We start from the raw sequence: 19318 nt of genomic DNA on the forward strand, positions 1-19318 counted from the left end.
AACAAACAGACAACACCTTCTGCACATGCGCAAAATGAAATTATTTTGAGTGCGTCCAACTCTGAAAATGTTAACTGTACATCAGTAAATAAATGTGCAAAGTTTTATGCTTTTATCATTAAATGCACAATTTATCTGTTTAGCTGCACGGTCTGTTCTTCATAAGCAATCAAATAACTGCCAAATGTACAACAAACCTGCTGAGTTTCAAGTTGACTAGCAAATGGTATATGGGTGTCAGTACCTCACAGGGCTGTTGATATCAAACCTGAATAGACTGGGTCACAAGGTATTCGTGGTGTCTGATGTTATCTGGGCCTCAAGTGTTTGTCACCCAACGCGAAGAATGTACTCTTTATATAGCTACGATCGCTCCGCCCACCTTTATCCCGTGTTTGTTACATCAATGGCGAGGATTGTGCTCTTCATTTAAGAATTTGATGTCAGTTAGCACCAACTCGTAAACTCGCTCGTTCACACGAGTTTGAACAACGCTTTGACATCGTTTCTTACCCACGGGTCCCATATTATAAGAGGTAGAGCTATTATAATTCCGTTATACCACCTCTAATTTCAAAACACAGTAGGTTTATCTCCTAGTTAATCTCACGACCTTGGTGAAAGTGCACACTGCTAATCGACGAACGTTGCACGTCATACATCAGACACGATAATGTTGTTTAATTACTCAAATTTCAGTTACAGAAGTCATAGTCACATTTTTGTTACTCTTAAATAATAATGCTTGTTTGGTCCTTTATGTGCATGAATATTCTTAAAGTTGCTTTTGTTCAATACTTTGTTGCTTTTTATCCAGGAATAGGACTCGATTATCAGTCAAATGACAATTGTAACAAATATTTGAATGTTACCTTGAGTTACCTATAATTTGGGGCCGTATTTTGTATTGGTTGATGACGTAACGTGTACGCGAGACGGTCCCCCGTTACACGTGCAAGTGACTGCCTGAGAGGGGGGTCACTCACTCTCGTGACTGCCAGGGGCGTAGCTATATTTAAAAAATCATTATTAAAAAAAGTCCGGGCTTACACATAATTCTTGCTAAAAAGGTTGGGCAAGCCCTCAATACAATCTAAGTATAAAGCTTTGCAACCTATCAGGCTTTACACGAAAACATTGGCTTGCTTCGCGCCTGACTGCCTGATCACAGAGATGGAAATTATATATATATATGCAGTTTTCCTACGACTCTCTTTGTTATTGCGTGGAAACATATTTACTTACTTCAAAACTGCGCGAACCGTCTCGCCTGGAAGTGACTGGGGAAGCGAGCTATTAATGGGAGGTAACTAATGCCTGACTAAATTATTCCGGCAAAACATTCACCTTGTTACCTTGACTGTCTTAAGCGCACGTAATATATATGGCGATATTTATCTCACGTCCTAAACATTTCTTCTTTACAGCTAAGAGCATTTGATATCACTGGAAAACACAACTAAAACACTTCTACGGAGGTCTTCCCATTACGCAGACGCCTTAAAACAACAACATTTATTGCCTGTCAATGTGGCTCGCCATGCGAAAATTCATGTCATTTCTTTTTCGAATGTACTTTATATGATGAATTCAGGAAATTGCTATTCACAGATATTGATAAATTTGGAGGACAAAAAACACTGCACACTATCTTATTCGGTGATCCTAACCTAAACGATTTGATGAATAAAAATATATTCCTGTCTGTACACAAGTATATTGAATCTACAAACAGATTCACCAGCTAATTGTTTCCAACCTGTTGATTATAGTTTTATCTATATATAAATGATACACTGTATAATACTTGCAAATGTATGAGATGCACATTTTCCACTTTACAACACTCTGTATATATCCCGTTAAACACTGTATATATGTATATCAACACTGCATTTGTTTCCTCCATGTCAAGCTTCCACTGTAAATTGTACATCCCTATTATGTTATAACATGTTCAACTGTATTTAGGGAGAAGGCGGCCATAAGTGGTGCACTTGTGTCTAATCCTGTTGTCTTTTGGACAATAAAATATGTGTAAACAAACAACAACAGATTAGCTACTACCTGTGGTATCCTCCCAAAATTTCCATATCCCAAAACTTCCACAACTTATAACAACATTTCTGGTTGACTGCACACACTTTAGCATGCTGATTACCTCAGCCTGTAATGGTTTAATCCATTAATCAGTAATGAACACAAACAATCACTTAGTAATAAATTATATATTTTAGTAAGGCAGGGTTATTAACAAAAATGCATATCATTTCTAGTTACATATCACATTGAAATAACAGTCTATGTAGAAAATTTACATAGAACTTATGTCCTATAGTGTCCAAGATTTCACCTATACATTTGATAGTCATAACCCTGTCACTCGGTCCTGTGGTTGGAGCAAGTGGAGGGTTCCGTCTCTGCTGTACTTCCGTCTTGATGCACCTGAAGAGTCTGGCGTAGAAGAACACGTCTGCGATAGGGCCGTTACGGTGGTAACATTATATACCGTCACAATGTCACTGCTGTAACATGCAGTCTTTACCTGTTTGTTTACATGACAGGGTCACCCATAAGTAAATCTTTTGCCTATTACATATTCTTTACACATTCTGAAATATCTGACCGACAAATTCCATTGACTTATCTGTTAAAGTAAACATATAAAACTGACTATTATTAAAACTGTCACTACCGTTATTGTGTCACTGCCATAACAATTAATGCCAACGCCCATACCATAACATTATCAATTTCCTTATTTAATCAAAATTGATTTATGTGTTTATGCCTTGATTTGGTAGTGAAAGTATGTGTGGTAGTAGAGCTTCAAGTAAGCATAATACAATTCACATTCTCATTTTGAATTTTTTGTTACATATTACTTTAGATTTGCAAATCAGAATTTACATTTTGTGCCTACATGAAATATGCACGAATTTATATAATATATATTTCATATGTATTAACTAACAGCTCTCTTCTCTAATAAAATCTCTACTCTGCTAAGTCAGGTGATGTATCATTATCTGTTGTTTCAGTTCAGTGCACTTCCTGGGCTATCCTATTACCTAAAAAGTTGTGACGAGGAGTTGTTGTTTTAACAATATGTGGTAGTATTTGGATATGGAAGTTTTGGGACGTAACCCTACTTGTTACCTACACGTTATAATGGAATAGTCCAAATAAAAACACAAGAAAAATATCTAATGCCAAGTGCATATTTATTTGATAACAAGAATGGCATTTTGTTTCAAATAACAATGTATAATGGCAGCACTGTAGCCTTCAGTACATAATACATTTTTCATAGAAATATTTATCTGTACTTATAGATCCAATTTATTTTTAATTAATACACTATCATTTAGTTGGTAGCACGGTAGCAGTAATTATATAGGTAGCACAGTAGCTTTCAATTGTCATGAGGGGCGGTGGGGTAGCCAAGTGGTTAAGGCGTTGGTTGTCACGCCGAAGACCTGCGTTTGATTCCCCACATGGGTACAATGTGTGAAACCCATTTCTGGTGTCCCCGGTCGTGATATTGCTGGAATATTGCTAAAAGCGGCGTAAACCCCAACTCACTCACTCACTCACTCAATTGTCATGATATTACATAGTTCGTGTCCAGCTGTCCGAGTTTTGTGTCGTTGGCCACCGCATCAAGATGCTCAAGTGGAGTCTTCTCCCCGCGACTTGGGATCAGGATCCTGATGTCTATCTCTCCTTAGACTCGCTTGGAACTTGGAGAAACAGCCCTAAAGTCGAGTTGTCTCAGCTTGGCTCTGTCAGTCATGTCGATCCTCCGAATCACTTCAACAAAGCGAAAGATGTTGAGGTGCAATGTGGAAGGGACGTGTTTATCCGACTGTGGAAACCTTGTTGTTGGACCGACAGGGTCGTGATGGTTCCAAAGGGGTAGTCCCGTAAGTTCGACCTTTGGGTCGAGGTGAAAATCCGGCACCGAAAATCCTTTGATGTGTGATGTTGTCTGGCAGTCTACAAAATATGGAATGTGTTCCCTCAGGAGATGTGTAAAATAATCAGTAATTCAAATTACATCAAAGTGTGAAATATGCTGAAATTATATTTCTATCAAAATATGAACTGAACATAGCTGCATCTGTGCGTCTTCTTGCACATTCCTTGAATTTTCTGCAGTGGGGCAGGTAAATTAGTAATGATACCACATAAACAATGTTTGTAATCCCGGGGTCCGTTACACTTGGTAAACATGTTGTATTTTATAATTTATAATAAACCTAACAGCACTAATGGAATAATATTCGTAGTTGCCATCATCCCTCACCCTGCGTTACCGACATCCAATCTTTGAGTTACCGACATCCTCGCGCGATTTTAAAAATGCATATTCTTCAACACATATGCATTAATAAGCAAATTGAGTGCATTCAATGTATTTACACCATCAAGGTTTAACGGTGTGCTTAATAATTTTGATTGTATACACGTGGAAGACTGCTAATTCGAGGGGAGTAATTGCCAAGCGATCTTACCTGCCGCCATGTTGGGAGGCTGGTAACGCACCTTAGTACAGTGATATTGATGGATGTTTCCACATGGTGTGTCATCGACAATCAGAATTTGATTGAGAAAATTGACATTCTCGTTGGCATCTAAATTAGCCTGTCAGCTGTTTTCCTTAGTGTTTTTTGGCATAAGGGACGGTTCATAATTTATGGCTAAGAGGGGTGTGGGGGTGATTTTAAGGGAGTCACCCATATTGTTCTTGATTTTGTACACATGTACTAGGGACAGCAATTTTTACATATATGTATTAAAATATGTTATGCTTACAAATTGTGGGATAAGAGAGAAGGAGAGAGAGAGAGAGAGAGAGTGCCCTAGCCATAAATTATGAACGGTCCCTAAATGCATACATCGCCCTTAACTGATTCAGTTTATCTTAAGCATTTAGAGTAACTCCCATTTATGATATTGGTCTTGACTGTCTGAAATATACTAACAGACAAAAATTACTGTGCATAACATTGCTGTCATATTAGTAGGTTTTTGACGACAAATCCTTCCATGTGCAGATTTCACGGAAACATGATTTTAATATCTCTATAAAGCTTATTCAACAGAGATTTCCCTAAAGTACTGTCGGAAATAGAAATATGTCGGAATAGTTTTATTTTACATTCATATCAACAATGTAGGTAGTTAATATGTGTGAAATATCTGTTAAACTAAATTCGGCCTAGTCTCAGTGGTAGGAAGATAGGAAACGTGAAAAATGGGTTCTAGTCAAAAGGGCCAAAGGACAAAAGGGCCAAAATTGAAAGAGTCAAACGAGCCAAAGAAAAGTCGAAAAGGCCAAAGGAAAGTCAAAAGGGCCATACATTTTCAGTCAAATAGGAACATAAAAAACTAATATATATTTCATATGTTTTATTATATTTGTATCAATCTGTAGTAATACTAGTACATAACAGACAGATTCTACTGTAATAAAACATGACGTGATCACCTTACATTCAGGTGTTGATATGTAATTAAATATTCATAAGTAGTTCAAATGTTCATAATTCACACATCTTTAGAGTTCACTACAGACACCATCGCTCCACACTTTCCACTACCATTAATCCGTGAACACATGTTCAGGAGTGCAGCAGGGCTCAGGGGTTATAGCTGAAACGGCCCCACGGCAGAACGGCCCCAAATTGGCTATAACGGCCCCAAATGCTTTGGCTTAAATGGCCCCATGACTAAACGGCCCCAAGTGAAAACGGCCCCATATTTGCCAAAATGACGCCAAAATAATCAGCGTTTTTTCAATGTGTGACCATATTAAATTAATTAACTTTGACATTTTCATCATGATTTATTCTGTTTAAATGGCCATGAGGCCAATAATACATGTGGAAAATATGAATCAAACTGAATATTGTACAGATCGTCCAACAATATTCACTAAAATTTAAGCTCGACAAATAAAACATTAGATTTCAGAATCAGGATTCAAATTGTTAAAAACACATTCATACCATGAAGTCACACATACAGTCATTAAAACAACATTGAAGTAGCAGTTGCTCTGTGTCGAGTGAATCCTGATAGTAAAATATCACATAAATGAATATGATAAAATATAAGTCTATGAACTCAAGACTCTGGCATAGTGTTCTCTGTATCAATGATATACAGTATTTATTGATGGGGATAGATGGTTACTCCACATTCACAATGACACAACGCTGTGGGGTTTGCAATAAGACCATCCGGAAAAAAACAGCACGCCATTAGATCCATGTAATGCCCCAAACGTATTAAACATTTGATTGGATTCAATATTTGAGGGATAGCATTATGGTATTGTTAATTGTTTTTGTATTCTTAATAGGCTGGCACAGACGAATCAACAGTAAAGTTGGCGACCAGCCCCTTGGCATATACAGACTAATCCCTGAATTGCACAGAGAAGCCAGTCTGTTGCCCTTGCAAGTTCGGGTGATTCAAGAAGGCCAACTTCGAACCTACCTGCGCAACTCTGCCACAGCTACACAGGAAGATGTCTTCGAGGTCTGGAGAGGTTACAAGGATGGATACCTATCGCTAGGTCAACTCGACAAGGGTGTTCGGAATGGCCCGACAAGGGTGTTCGGAATAGCTCGACAAGGGTGTTGGGAGGAGTCGACAAGAGTAAAATAAATTGATGATATGACACAACTACTACCAAAAGAATTAGGGGACAGAACTTAATTGCCTTTGTATCTGTATATGATTCCCACTAAACTCTGCAAATCCAGGTGGGGTCCATGCAGGAAGCAAATGTACTGTAAGTCCCCATGGTCCCTAGTTTGGTGATCTACCTTCAGTTGTTGGCAATCTATAGCCTGTTTTTATATTGTATTGTCATTTATAGTCAAAATATTTTACATTTAATTGCTACTTTTAAATTCATTCCTGTGATAATCTACTTGTTTTACTGCCCTTCATTGACAGGTAAGTATATTCTCTCACTTTGTTTTATTCATTTACAAATTTACAACTTTCTTAGTCACGACATGGCTGAAATACTGCCGATGTGACTTTAACGTTTTAACTAACTCATTCACTCACTCCCCACTGAACAGTTCTTTGTTAGTATTGCTTATTGCTTCATATAATGAAACACAACAGGAAGTAGGCGGGATATGGCGATAGCTGTTCGGTAATAGCCGACACCGCTCTCCTCCATTTTAAAACATAGCCTCAGAAACCTTTCCTCATCGTTGAAATTTAGGGGGGATAAGGGCGGAAGTTTTACCCAGCGTTAAGTAATATCTATTATTTGTTTGACATATACAGTCGGAACTGTAAGGGACTGTTCATAATTTATGGTCTGGGTTGATGATTTTTATGGAGAAGCATGTGCATGTGAATGACCCCCTAAAATTTATGTACAAAGTAATTGCCCCACCCCCACCCCCACCCCCACATGTCATGTAATAAAAATGCTGACGACCCTTAACCCAACCACATCCCACACCCCACGTACATGTGTAGAAAGTTGATGACCCGTAATACAAAAAACAGATCGCAGAAAATAAAAACGAAACGTACGTATTTTGGAAAATAATCCCCAACGTTCACAGATGTATAGTTTTGTTCAAGGAATTAAGTTTGAAACGAAATGCATGGTGAAACAATATAATACAATGTTAACTATGACTACATACCGGAGTCCTTGAAGAAGAGCCAGTGTCTTGAATCGACATTCCGTTGAAGTGTGTATGTGAGGTTTCTCACTGACCTCGTCTTGTCAGGCGTGACCTTTTGAGCAGGAAGTGACAGGGTTTTGCTTCATTTACTTTGATCGCCTACCGTGTTGGTTATAATTAGCCTAAGCCTTAGCCACGTGAAGAGTATACAAACTAGGTGGCTTCCCACTTTGCCCGTCGCTGGGTGTTGCTTTTGTCACTGATATTTGGAGAGATGACTGAAGTCAACAGTGTTCCCGTGTAAACTTACATCACTCAGCCGGTGCATCGTACTGTCATTATAGGTGATTGATTGAGAGTTTAGTTTTACGCCGCACTCACCAGTAGTCAAGCTATATGGCGGCGGTCTATAAATATCTGAGTCTGAACCAGACAATCCAGTGATCAACAGCATGAGCATCGATCTACGCGATTAGGATACGATAACATGTGTAAAAAATGTCAGCGAATCTGACCACCCGATCCCGTTTGTCGCCTCTTACGACAAGCATGGGTTACTGTAGGTCAATTCTAACCCGGGTCTTCACGGGTTTACTGTCATTGTAACTGAACTGTGATGAATCAATTGATTTTAAGGGACGCACGGACTCGGGAATCAACGTCAATGGTCGCATGTGCTCTTCACAGATGAAAGCAGATTCAGTTTGTCCTTCCATAATGGTCGGCAGAGGATTTATCGTCGCAATGGAGAGCGAATAACGCATAACAAATCTGGCGGGGGGTCGGTCATGGTTTGGGCAGGGATACCTTCTGCTGGACGTACTCCACTGCACTGTGTTATCGGGTACGAGATTCTGCCTCCTGTAGCAGTACCATTCCTGCAAGCTATACATGGCTTTTATGGTCGACCCTCTTTACTGCAAAAACGGCAATGCTAGGCCTCATAGGGCCAGGAATGTCACGGAATTCCTTTGGCAGCAGAGAATAGATCGGATGGAGTGGCAGCCGTCATACAGCTTGAGTGCGGCATAAAACTAAACTCACTCACTAAGACATTAACCTACTTTGAAAACAGATACTCGCAAAATCGCAATCATTTGGATCAGTTTACTCGACCTGTAAAGCATGTAAGGCTTCAATTTTTCAAATTGTCGAGCAATCTCTACGAAAATCAGAAAATAAATTCAGTTAGTATGTAAAAAACAGTCAATAAAAATATATTGAATGCAATACGAATCTTAATCAAACGGATCGGAAAGTCTTTTCAGATACAAAGGATACTTACAGACATCTGACTCGATGATACGGTTACACTCCAAAACGACATGTGAGAGAAAACGCGAGCGAAAAGAAACCCGTGTAAACATTTAGTTAACGTGTCGGGCTGTCCGTTCAATAAAACAAATTCCATCACACCCGGTTCGCAAATACTGCTAGGTGTACGCCTGTGTTTTCCAACGAACGCTGGTCATCCGTCTTCAGCCGATGTTGCCGATCACACATGCATCTTGTTAACGACGTCGAGTGAGTGAGTTTAGTTTTACATCGCTTTTATTCCAGTATTATCACTGTGTGAGACAACAGAAATGGGCTTCACATATTGCACCCATGTGGGGACTCGAACACGGGTCTTCGGCGTGACGAGCGAACAGCAAATCAAATTCTGAATGAAAGTTCAAATATTTTATTCACATCAAATATCAAATTCTATATTTTTAGGCCATACACTTTTCTGCTGTATATATTATCTTCTTAATGTGAATGAAGGATCACCAAAAGTGGGACACACGTTAAAAATTATTTATATTAATAATGTCTCGGCCATTCAGCAATGCTTTGGTGCAGTATGCACATTTCTACTACTTGCCACGTCGCTGTAACAACCGATTCTCTATGCTACATCAGCACTATTGCAGCTGTGTTGTTACTAGCTCAAGTTATACATTAATAACAATATACGAAAACATCAAAACAGACCAACATACGTGAAAACAAATAAATTAAAATAATTATGGCATATATTTCCTTTTAATGATGTCTTCTAACACACCATCTCAGAGGTACAATTATTTTATGCTTCTTCTACCACGACTGATGACACAGCCATTAACAATCTGAGTTATTAATTAGACACCACGAAATTTCCAACATTGCAATAATGTAAATATGTCCAGAGAGCCAGTGCCTGTATTGATAATGTTAACTGTTAGTTCATTGTATTGATAGCACTATCTAAACATGTACAGAGAGCCAGTACCTGTATTGATAATGTTAACAACTAGTTCATCGTCTTGATAGCACTATCTAAACATGTACAGAGAGCCAGTGCCTGTATTGATAATGTTAACTATTAGTTCATTGTATTGATAGCACTTTCTAAACATGTCCAGAGAGCCAGTGCCTGTATTGATAATGTTAACAACTAGCTCATTGTATTGATAGCACTATCTAAACATGTACAGAGAGCCAGTGCCTGTATTGATAATGTTAACAACTAGTTCATTGTATTGATAGCACTTTCTAAACATGTCCAGAGAGCCAGTGCCTGTATTGATAATGTTCAACAATTAGTTCATTGTCTTGATAGCACTATCTAAATATGTACAGAGAGCCAGTGCCTGTATTGATAATGTTAACAACTAGCTCATTGTATTGATAGCACTATCTAAATATGTACAGAGAGCCAGTGCATGTATAACCAATGTACAGAACTAGTTCACTGTATTGACAGCACTATCTAAATATGTACAGAGAGCCAGTGATTGTATAACCAATGTAAACAACTAGTTCACTGTATTGATAGCACTATCTTAATACGTTCAGAGAGCCAGTTCCTGTATTGATAATGTTAACAACTAGTTCATTGTATTGATAGCACTTTCTAAACATGTCCAGAGAGCCAGTGCCTGTATTGATAATGTTCAACAATTAGTTCATTGTCTTGATACCACTATCTAAATATGTACAGAGAGCCAGTGCCTGTATTGGTAATGTTAACAACTAGCTCATTGTATTGATAGCACTATCTAAATATGTACAGAGAGCCAGTGCATGTATAACCAATGTACAGAACTAGTTCACTGTATTGACAGCACTATCTAAATATGTACAGAGAGCCAGTGATTGTATAACCAATGTAAACAACTAGTTCACTGTATTGATAGCACTATCTAAATATGTCCAGAGAGCCAGTGCATGTATAACAAATGTTAACTACTAGTTCACTGTATTGATAGCACTATCTGAACACGTACAGAGAGCCAGTGCATGTATAACCAATGTTAACTACTAGTTCACTGTATTGATAGCACTATTTAAACACGTACGGAGAGCCAGTGCATGTATAACCAATGTTAACTACTAGTTGACCATACTGACAGCACTATGTCAATATGTACAGAGAGCCAGTGCATGTATAACCAATGTTAACTACTAGTTGACCATACTGACAGCACTATGTCAATACGTACAGAGAGCCAGTGCATGTATAACCAATGTTTACTACTAGTTGACCATACTGACAGCACTATGTCAATATGTACAGAGAGCCAGTGTATGTATAACCAATGTTAACTACTGGTTGACCATACTGACAGCACTATGTCAATACGTACAGAGAGCCAGTGCATGTATAACCAACGTTAACTACTAGTTCACCATACTGACAGCACTATGCCAATACTATTCAAACCTACCTACACGTCGATATTTGATTGGTACTGAAACTCGTCAGTGATATGATGTTTTGTTCAAAACAACCTGCTTTGAATAATGTTTCTGTGCTTGCAAACGATTTTTACTCTTTTTTGTCGTTTCATGTTATCGGGGCTATTCGACTTAATACGTCAGGTTAATTTTCATGCAATGTTAAACCATGTACATATATAATGAACAATGTATGATTTTGTCAGAGCTGAAGCAGAACATTACCAGCTTTTGTTTATCAGCTTGTTTACGAGTCATTATCAATCGCAAAGTATTTCCAGTATAAAGTAGGAAATGGTTTACATCTATTGTTTTCATTCTGGAGGGTACCACATATGTGAAAATAATTACTTTTTCTCAAAATATAAAAATATGATATTTCTTCTTTCGTAGTTTATGATCATTTGTATGACCGTGTGGGCCCATTTCTGGTGTTCCCCGCCGCGATATTGCTGGGATATTGCTAAAAGCGGCATAAAGTCATACTCACTCACTCTCTCTGACTGTGTGGACGTGTATGTACTATGTACATGATCAACAAGGTTAACAACTGATGTTGGCAAGGTAACTGATGATGAGTTTAGGATTTTACGAGCGGTTCCAGATGACCCTATTTCGCACTCAATAATATAAATTCATCGTGACAAAAATACTTCCATAATCACAAAAGCAGAGATCATCGTACGTCCTAACACGATTATTTAGTGAAGATACTTGGCGTTCGTAAAAAGGGGGCCCTACCCGCACCACTGGTATCAACCGTCATAAACACATGCGAAGGCAGGTCAATTATTCATTGTCAACGCGAACCTGTATTTAGTTAAAATATATTTAGTGGGACAGGCTGACAAGTCGGGTTTTTTGACAACGGATGTTCTCAATTGCTCAGTGCTGAATTCTGTATTTGGCACATTATTTTGTTCTATTGCTTACATAACATCGCTTCAAATTAATGGAGCTGTGGTCTGTATAATATTGGTGTAAGATCGGCATCGTCAGGTACGTTGACACGGTACGGTTGAATGTATCATTCGCTGTAATTGTTTGTGTCATTATGCCATTACTGACAGACATTACAACTGTTCTTTAATAATAGTGATAAGAATAATTCATTTATATAGCGCCTAGTATCCATCTGACTAGCTGCTCACTGGACGCTATAAACAGAATCTGATTATTATTACCCCGGATAGCCCATGTTGCCTGTGAGGTGATACAAGGTTATAGTCACATAACTTTACTGTATATAAATCATCTATTTAATTGATTCAACAAAATTGTTAAGAAGATGATGCCTCATGTTTAACAATACCACTCTGCAGACAAGTTATATGTTTTGAAAAAGCTATTGATTCAGGACCTTGGTAATTTCAGTAAACTCGATTTCATTAAATACGTCACCAATACTCATTTAATTCAAAGTATGTTTATCTATACCATCGTTTTGATAGTGTAATATTTGTTTTTAATGATTGGTTAACTTTCCAAAATATCGCCAACACCTGAGAGGATGGCGTAAATCCAGCTGGGAACCGTCCAGGTAGCAAAAGTACTATAAGTCCCAATGGTCCCTGGTGTGGCGATCTACTTTCAGTTGCTGGCGATCGGTAGCCTGTTTTTATATTGTATTGTTTGCTGTAGTAATAGATTATATTACAACATACTCGTCTTGCACCAAATCTGTAATATTCTTGTATTTATCTGTCCTTCGATGACATGTTTATATGGTTTAGATTTATGTTGATTTAATGTATGGATTGTTCTCGTCACGATATGGCTCGTCACGATACTGCCGATGTGACGTCAAATATAAACTCACTCACTCACTTCATCAATAGTGCTTTAATGATGTACGGGTCGATATCCCTACATTGTATTGTTAATAATGACCTGTGGTATACATGGGATGTCATTCAACGAGAATCTAATCATCCTACACATTTCTTCGAACATGAGTACATGTACCGGATACTAGGCAGGTACAATTGATCATGCTTATTCTGCGAAGATTTCAAATACGTCTTACGGACTTTAGTTCAAACGTTGTTTGATGAAGGTTTCAACATTCAAGGCGTAAGTAAAGATGTCATGAAGTTTTAAGGCATACCTGTGGAGAACATTTCCAAATTTACGCATGAATTAGAATATGATGACCGAGTAAATTATTCATTTTCAATTGTTCACGTGCTCTTACATTAAGCAATTGACTTTCCTTTGCGTGTGTTTGTGACGGAAGCCGCCATTGGGGCAGGATATATCCAGCTTGCGATCGCCTAGCAGCTTAAGGCACTAAACATGGTTGTGGAAAAGTATGAGAAAGAGAAAAGTAATTCTATTTAATGTGTGAACGGGATTTCTTCAACGCTATATTGACGTTATACCAGCCATCATCATCGAGTCACGTGACACACCATCTGCAACGTCACAGAGCCAGATGTTTCCAAAGATTTACAATTTTGGAAATGTCCACAAGGGGAGATAACTGGTGGATGATGGTAAATCATTGTTTCTTGCACGCTCCGGGACCTAATCCCTTGTTGATTGATGAGTGAGTCACGGCAGTTAATAGTCACCAATTAACAAGGCCTACTGCCATGTTAATTAACAAGTTATTATGCCTCTTAAAGGTCACATGCAACTTCAGTTGTCGGCAATCTATAGCCTGTTTTTATATTGTATTCTCATTTATAGTCAAAATATTTTACATTTAATTACTAGTTTTAAATTCATTCCTGTGATAATCTACTTGTTTTACTGCCCTTCATTGACAGGTAAGTATATTATCTCACTTTGTTTTATTCATATACAAATTTACAACTTTCTTAGTCACGACATGGCTGAAATACTGCCGATGTGACTTTAACGTTTTAACTCACTCACTCCCCACTGAACAGTTCTTATTGCTTCATATAATGAAACACAACAGGAAGTAGGCGGGATATGGCGATAGCTGTTGGGTAATAGCCGACACCGCTCTCCTCCATTTTCAAACATAGCCTCAGAAACTTTTCCTCATCGTTGAAATTTAGGGGGGATACGGGCGGAAGTCTTACCCAGCGTTAAGTAATATCTATTATTTGTTTGACAGTCGGAACTGTAAGGGACTGTTCATAATTTATGGTCTGGGTTGATGATTTTTATGGAGAAGCATGTACATGTGAATGACCCCCCTAAAATTTATGTACAAAGTAATTGCCCCCACCCCCACCCCCACATGTCATGTAATAAAAATGCTGACGACCCTTAACCCAACCACATCCCACACCCCACGTACATGTGTACAAAGTTGATGATCCGTAATACAAAAAACAGATCGCAGAAAATATAAACGAAACGTACGTATTTGGGAAAATAATCCCCAACGTTCACAGATGTATAGTTTTGTTCAAGGAATTAAGTTTGAAACGAAATGCATGGTGAAACAATATAATACAATGTTAACTATGACTACATACCGAGAGTCCTTGAAGAAGAGCCAGTGTTTTGAACCGACATTCCGTTGAAGTGTGTATGTGAGGCTTCTCACTGACCTCGTCTGATCAGGTGTGACCTTTTGAGTAGGAAGTGACAGGGTTTTGCTTCATGTACTTTGATCGCCTAGCGCGTTGGTTATAATTAACCTAAGCCTTAACCACGTGAAGAGTATACAAACTAGGTGGTTTCCCACTTTGCCCGTCGCTGGGTGGTGCTTTTGTCACTGATGTTTGGAGAGATGACTGAAGTCAACAGTGTTCCCGTGTAAACTTACATCACTCAGCCGGTGCATCGTACTGTCATTATAGGTGAGTGATTGAGTGATTGAGAGTTTAGTTTTACGCCGCATTCAGCAGTAGTCAAGCTATATGGCGGCGGTCTATAAATATCTGAGTCTGAACCAGACAATCCAGTGATCAACAGCATGAGCATCGATCTACGCGATTAGGATACGATAACATGTGTAAAAAATGTCAGCGAATCTGACCACCCGATCCCGTCTGTCGCCTCTTACGACAAGCATGGGTTGCTGTAGGTCAATTCTAACCCGGGTCTTCACGGGTTTACTGTCATTGTAACTGAACTGTGATGAATCAATTGATTTTAAGGGACGCACGGACTCGGGAATCAACGTCAATGGTCGCATGTGCTCTTCACAGATGAAAGCAGATTCAGTTTGTCCTTCCATAATGGTCGGCAGAGGATTTATCGTCGCAATGGAGAGCGAATAACGCATAACAAATCTGGCGGGGGGTCGGTCATGGTTTGGGCAGGGATACCTTCTGCTGGACGTACTCCACTGCACTGTGTTATCGGGACGAGATTCTGCCTCCTGTAGCAGTACCATTCCTGCAAGCTATACATGGCTTTTATGGTCGACCCTCTTTACTGCAAAACGACAATGCTAGGCCTCATAGGGCCAGGAATGTCACGGAATTCCTTTGGCAGCAGAGAATAGATCGGATGGAATGGCCGCCGTCATACAGCTGGAGCGCGACATAAAACTAAACTCACTCACTAAGACATTAACCTACTTTGAAAACTGATACTCGCAAAATCGCAATCATTTGGATCAGTTTACTCGACCTGTAAAGCATGTAAGGCTTAAATTGTTCAAATGGTCAAGCAATCTCTACGAAAATCAGAACATAAATTCAGTTAGTATGTAAAAAACAGTCAATAAAAATATATTGAATGCAATACGAATCTTAATCAAACGGATCGGAAAGTCTTTTCAGATACAAAGGATACTTACAGACATCTGACTCGATAATACGGTTACACTCCAAAACGACATGTGAGAGAAAACGCGAGCGAAAAGAAACCCGTGTAAATATTTAGTTAACGTGTCGGGCTGTCCGTTCAATAAAACAAATTCCATCACACCCGGTTCGCAAATACTGCTAGGTGTAGGCCTGTGCTTTCCAACGAACGCTGGTCATCCGTCTTCAGCCGATGTTGCCGATCGCACATGCATCTTGTTAACGACGTCGAGTGAGTGAGTTTAGTTTTACATCGCTTTTATTCCAGTATTATCACTGTGTGAGACAACAGAAATGGGCTTCACATATTGCACCCATGTGGGGACTCGAACACGGGTCTTCGGCGTGACGAGCGAACGCTATAACCACTAGGCTACCCCACTACCCCGACTGCGGCGTTAAACAAAAAACAAACAGCAAATCTAATTCTGAATGAAAGTTCAAATATTTTATTCACATCAAATATCAAATTCCATATTTTTTAGGCCATACACTTTTCTGCTGTACATATTATCTTCTTAATGTGAATGAAGGATGACGAAAAGTGGGACACACGTTAAAAATTATTTATATTAATAATGTCTCGGCCATTCAGCAACACTTTGGTGCAATATGCACATTTCTACTACTTGCCACGTCCCTGTAACAACCGATTCTCTATGCTACATCAGCACTATTGCAGCTGTGTTGTGACTAGCTCAAGTTATACATTAATAACAATATACGAAAACATCAAAACAGACCAACATAGGTGAAAACAAATAAATTAAAATAATTATGGCATATATTTCCTTTTAATGATATCTTCTAACACACCATCTCAGAGGTACAATTATTTTATGCTTCTTCTACCACGACTGATGACACAGTCTGAGTTATTAATTAGACACCACGAAATTTCCAACATTGCAATAATGTAAATATGTACAGAGAGCCATTGCATGTGTAACCAATGTACACAACTAGCTCACTGTATTGATAGCACTATCTAAATATGTCCAGAGAGCCAGTGCATGTGTAACCAATGTACACAACTAGTTCACTGTATTGACAACACTATCTAAATATGTCCAGAGAGCCAGTGCCTGTATTGATAATGTTAAACAATTAGTTCATTGTATTGATAGCACTATCTAAATATGTACAGAGAGCCAGTGCATGTATAACCAATGTACAGAACTAGTTCACTGTATTGATAGCACTATCTAAACATGTACAGAGAGCCAGTGCATGTATAACCAATGTACACAACTAGTTCACTGTATTGATAGCACTATCTAAATATGTACAGAGAGCCAGTGATTGTATAACCAATGTAAACAACTAGTTCACTGTATTGATAGCACTATCTAAACATGTACAGAGAGCCAGTGCATGTATAACCAATGTTAACTACTAGTTCACTGTATTGATAGCACTATCTAAATATGTCCCGAGAGCCAGTGCCTGCATTGATAATGTAAACACTTAGTTCATTGTATTGATAGCACTATCTAAATATGTACAGAGCGCCAGTGCATGCATTGATAATGTTAACAACTAGTTCATTGTATTGATAGCACTATCTAAATATGTCCAGAAAGCAAGTGCATGCATTGATAATGTTAACAACTAGTTCACTGTATTGATCGCACTATCTAAATATGTCCAGAGAGCCAGTGCATGTATAACCAATGTTAACTACTAGTTCACTGTATTGATAGCACTATCTAAACATGTCCAGAGAGCCAGTGCATGTATAACCAATGTTAACTACTAGTTGACCATACTGACAGCACTATGTCAATATGTACAGAGAGCCGGTGCATGTATAACCAATGTTAACTACTAGTTGACCATACTGACAGCACTATGTCAATATGTACAGAGGGCCAGTGCATGTATAACCAACGTTAACTACTAGTCACCATACTGACAGCACTATGTCAGTACTATTCAAACAAGCCTACACGTCGATATTTGATTGGTACTGAAACTCGTGAGTGCTATGATGTTATGTTCAAAACAACCTGCTTTGAATAATGTTTCTGTGCTTGCAAACGATTTTTACTCTTTTTTGTCGTTTCATGTTATCAGCGCTATTCGATTTAATACGTCAGGTTAATTTTCATGCAATGTTAAACCATGTACATATATAATGAACAATGTATGATTTTATCAGAGCTGAAGCAGAATATTACCAGCTTTTGTTTATCAGCTTGTTTACGAGTCATTATCAATCGCAAGGTATTTCCAGTATAAAGTAGGAAATGGTTTACATCTATTGTTTTCATTCTGGAGGGTACCACATATGTGAAAATAATTACTTTTTCTCGAAATATAAAAATATGATATTTCTTCTTTCGCAGTTTATGATCATTTGTATGACCGTGTGGACCCATTTCTGGTGTTGCCCGCCGCGATATTGCTGGGATATTGCTAAAAGTGGCATAAAGTCATACTCACTCACTCTCTCTGACTGTGTGGACGTGTATGTACTATGTACATGATCAACAAGGTTAACAACTGATGTTGGCAAGGTAACTGATGATGATTTAGGATTTTACGAGCGGTTCCAGATGACTCTATTTCGCACTCAAAAATATAAATTCATCGTGACAAAAAATACTTCCATAATCACAAAAGCAGAGATCATTGTACGTCCTAACACGATTATTTAGTGAAGATACTTGGCGTTCGTAAAAAGGGGGCCCTACCTTCACCACTGGTATCAACCGTCATAAACACATGCGAAGGCAGGTCAATTATTCATTGTCAACGCAAACCTGTATTTAGTTAAAATATATTTAGTGGGACAGGCTGACAAGTCGGGTTTTTGACAAGGGATGTTTTCAATTGATCAGTGCTGAATTCTGTATTTGGCACATTATTTTGTTTTATTGCTTACATAACATCGCTTAAAAATTAATGGAGCTGTGGTCTGTATAATATTGGTGTAAGATCGGCATCGTCAGGTACGTTGACACGGTACGGTTGAATCAGGGGCGGATGCAGCTTTTTGAGAAAGGGGGGATGCACACTATTGAGAAAAGAAGGAGGGGTGCACACTTCATTTTTACCCGAGTTTAAATGTTCATTTAACAAACTTTCAGCACAAAGGGGAGGGGCGCAGCCCCTGCAACGCCCTGGATCCGCCTATTTCGCTCTACTTGTTTGTGTCATTATGCCATTACTGACAGACACTAAAGCTGCTATTTAATAATAGTG

General features: G+C 38.6%; 1 protein-coding gene across 3 annotated transcripts in view; it reads right to left on the bottom strand.

The window, feature by feature from the left end:
- LOC124292337 overlaps positions 1–19318 on the bottom strand; it is a 191160-nt gene that overhangs the window by 15124 nt on the left and 156718 nt on the right. The window contains exon 1 of one of the 3 annotated variants that reach the window (XM_046729431.1): positions 7689–8034. The exons of 1 other annotated variant lie outside the window; for it this stretch is intronic. The gene's annotated coding sequence lies outside the window, so the exon portion shown is untranslated. Of the gene's footprint in view, positions 1–197; positions 309–7688; positions 8035–19318 lie in introns of those variants that run through there. One more of the 3 variants, XM_046729430.1, reaches the window with a different exon arrangement.

The sequence above is a fragment of the Haliotis rubra genome, unplaced genomic scaffold (genome assembly GCF_003918875.1).
Source record: "Haliotis rubra isolate DU_JTF1 unplaced genomic scaffold, ASM391887v1 Scf514, whole genome shotgun sequence".
In the NCBI taxonomy this organism is placed as follows: domain Eukaryota; kingdom Metazoa; phylum Mollusca; class Gastropoda; order Lepetellida; family Haliotidae; genus Haliotis; species Haliotis rubra.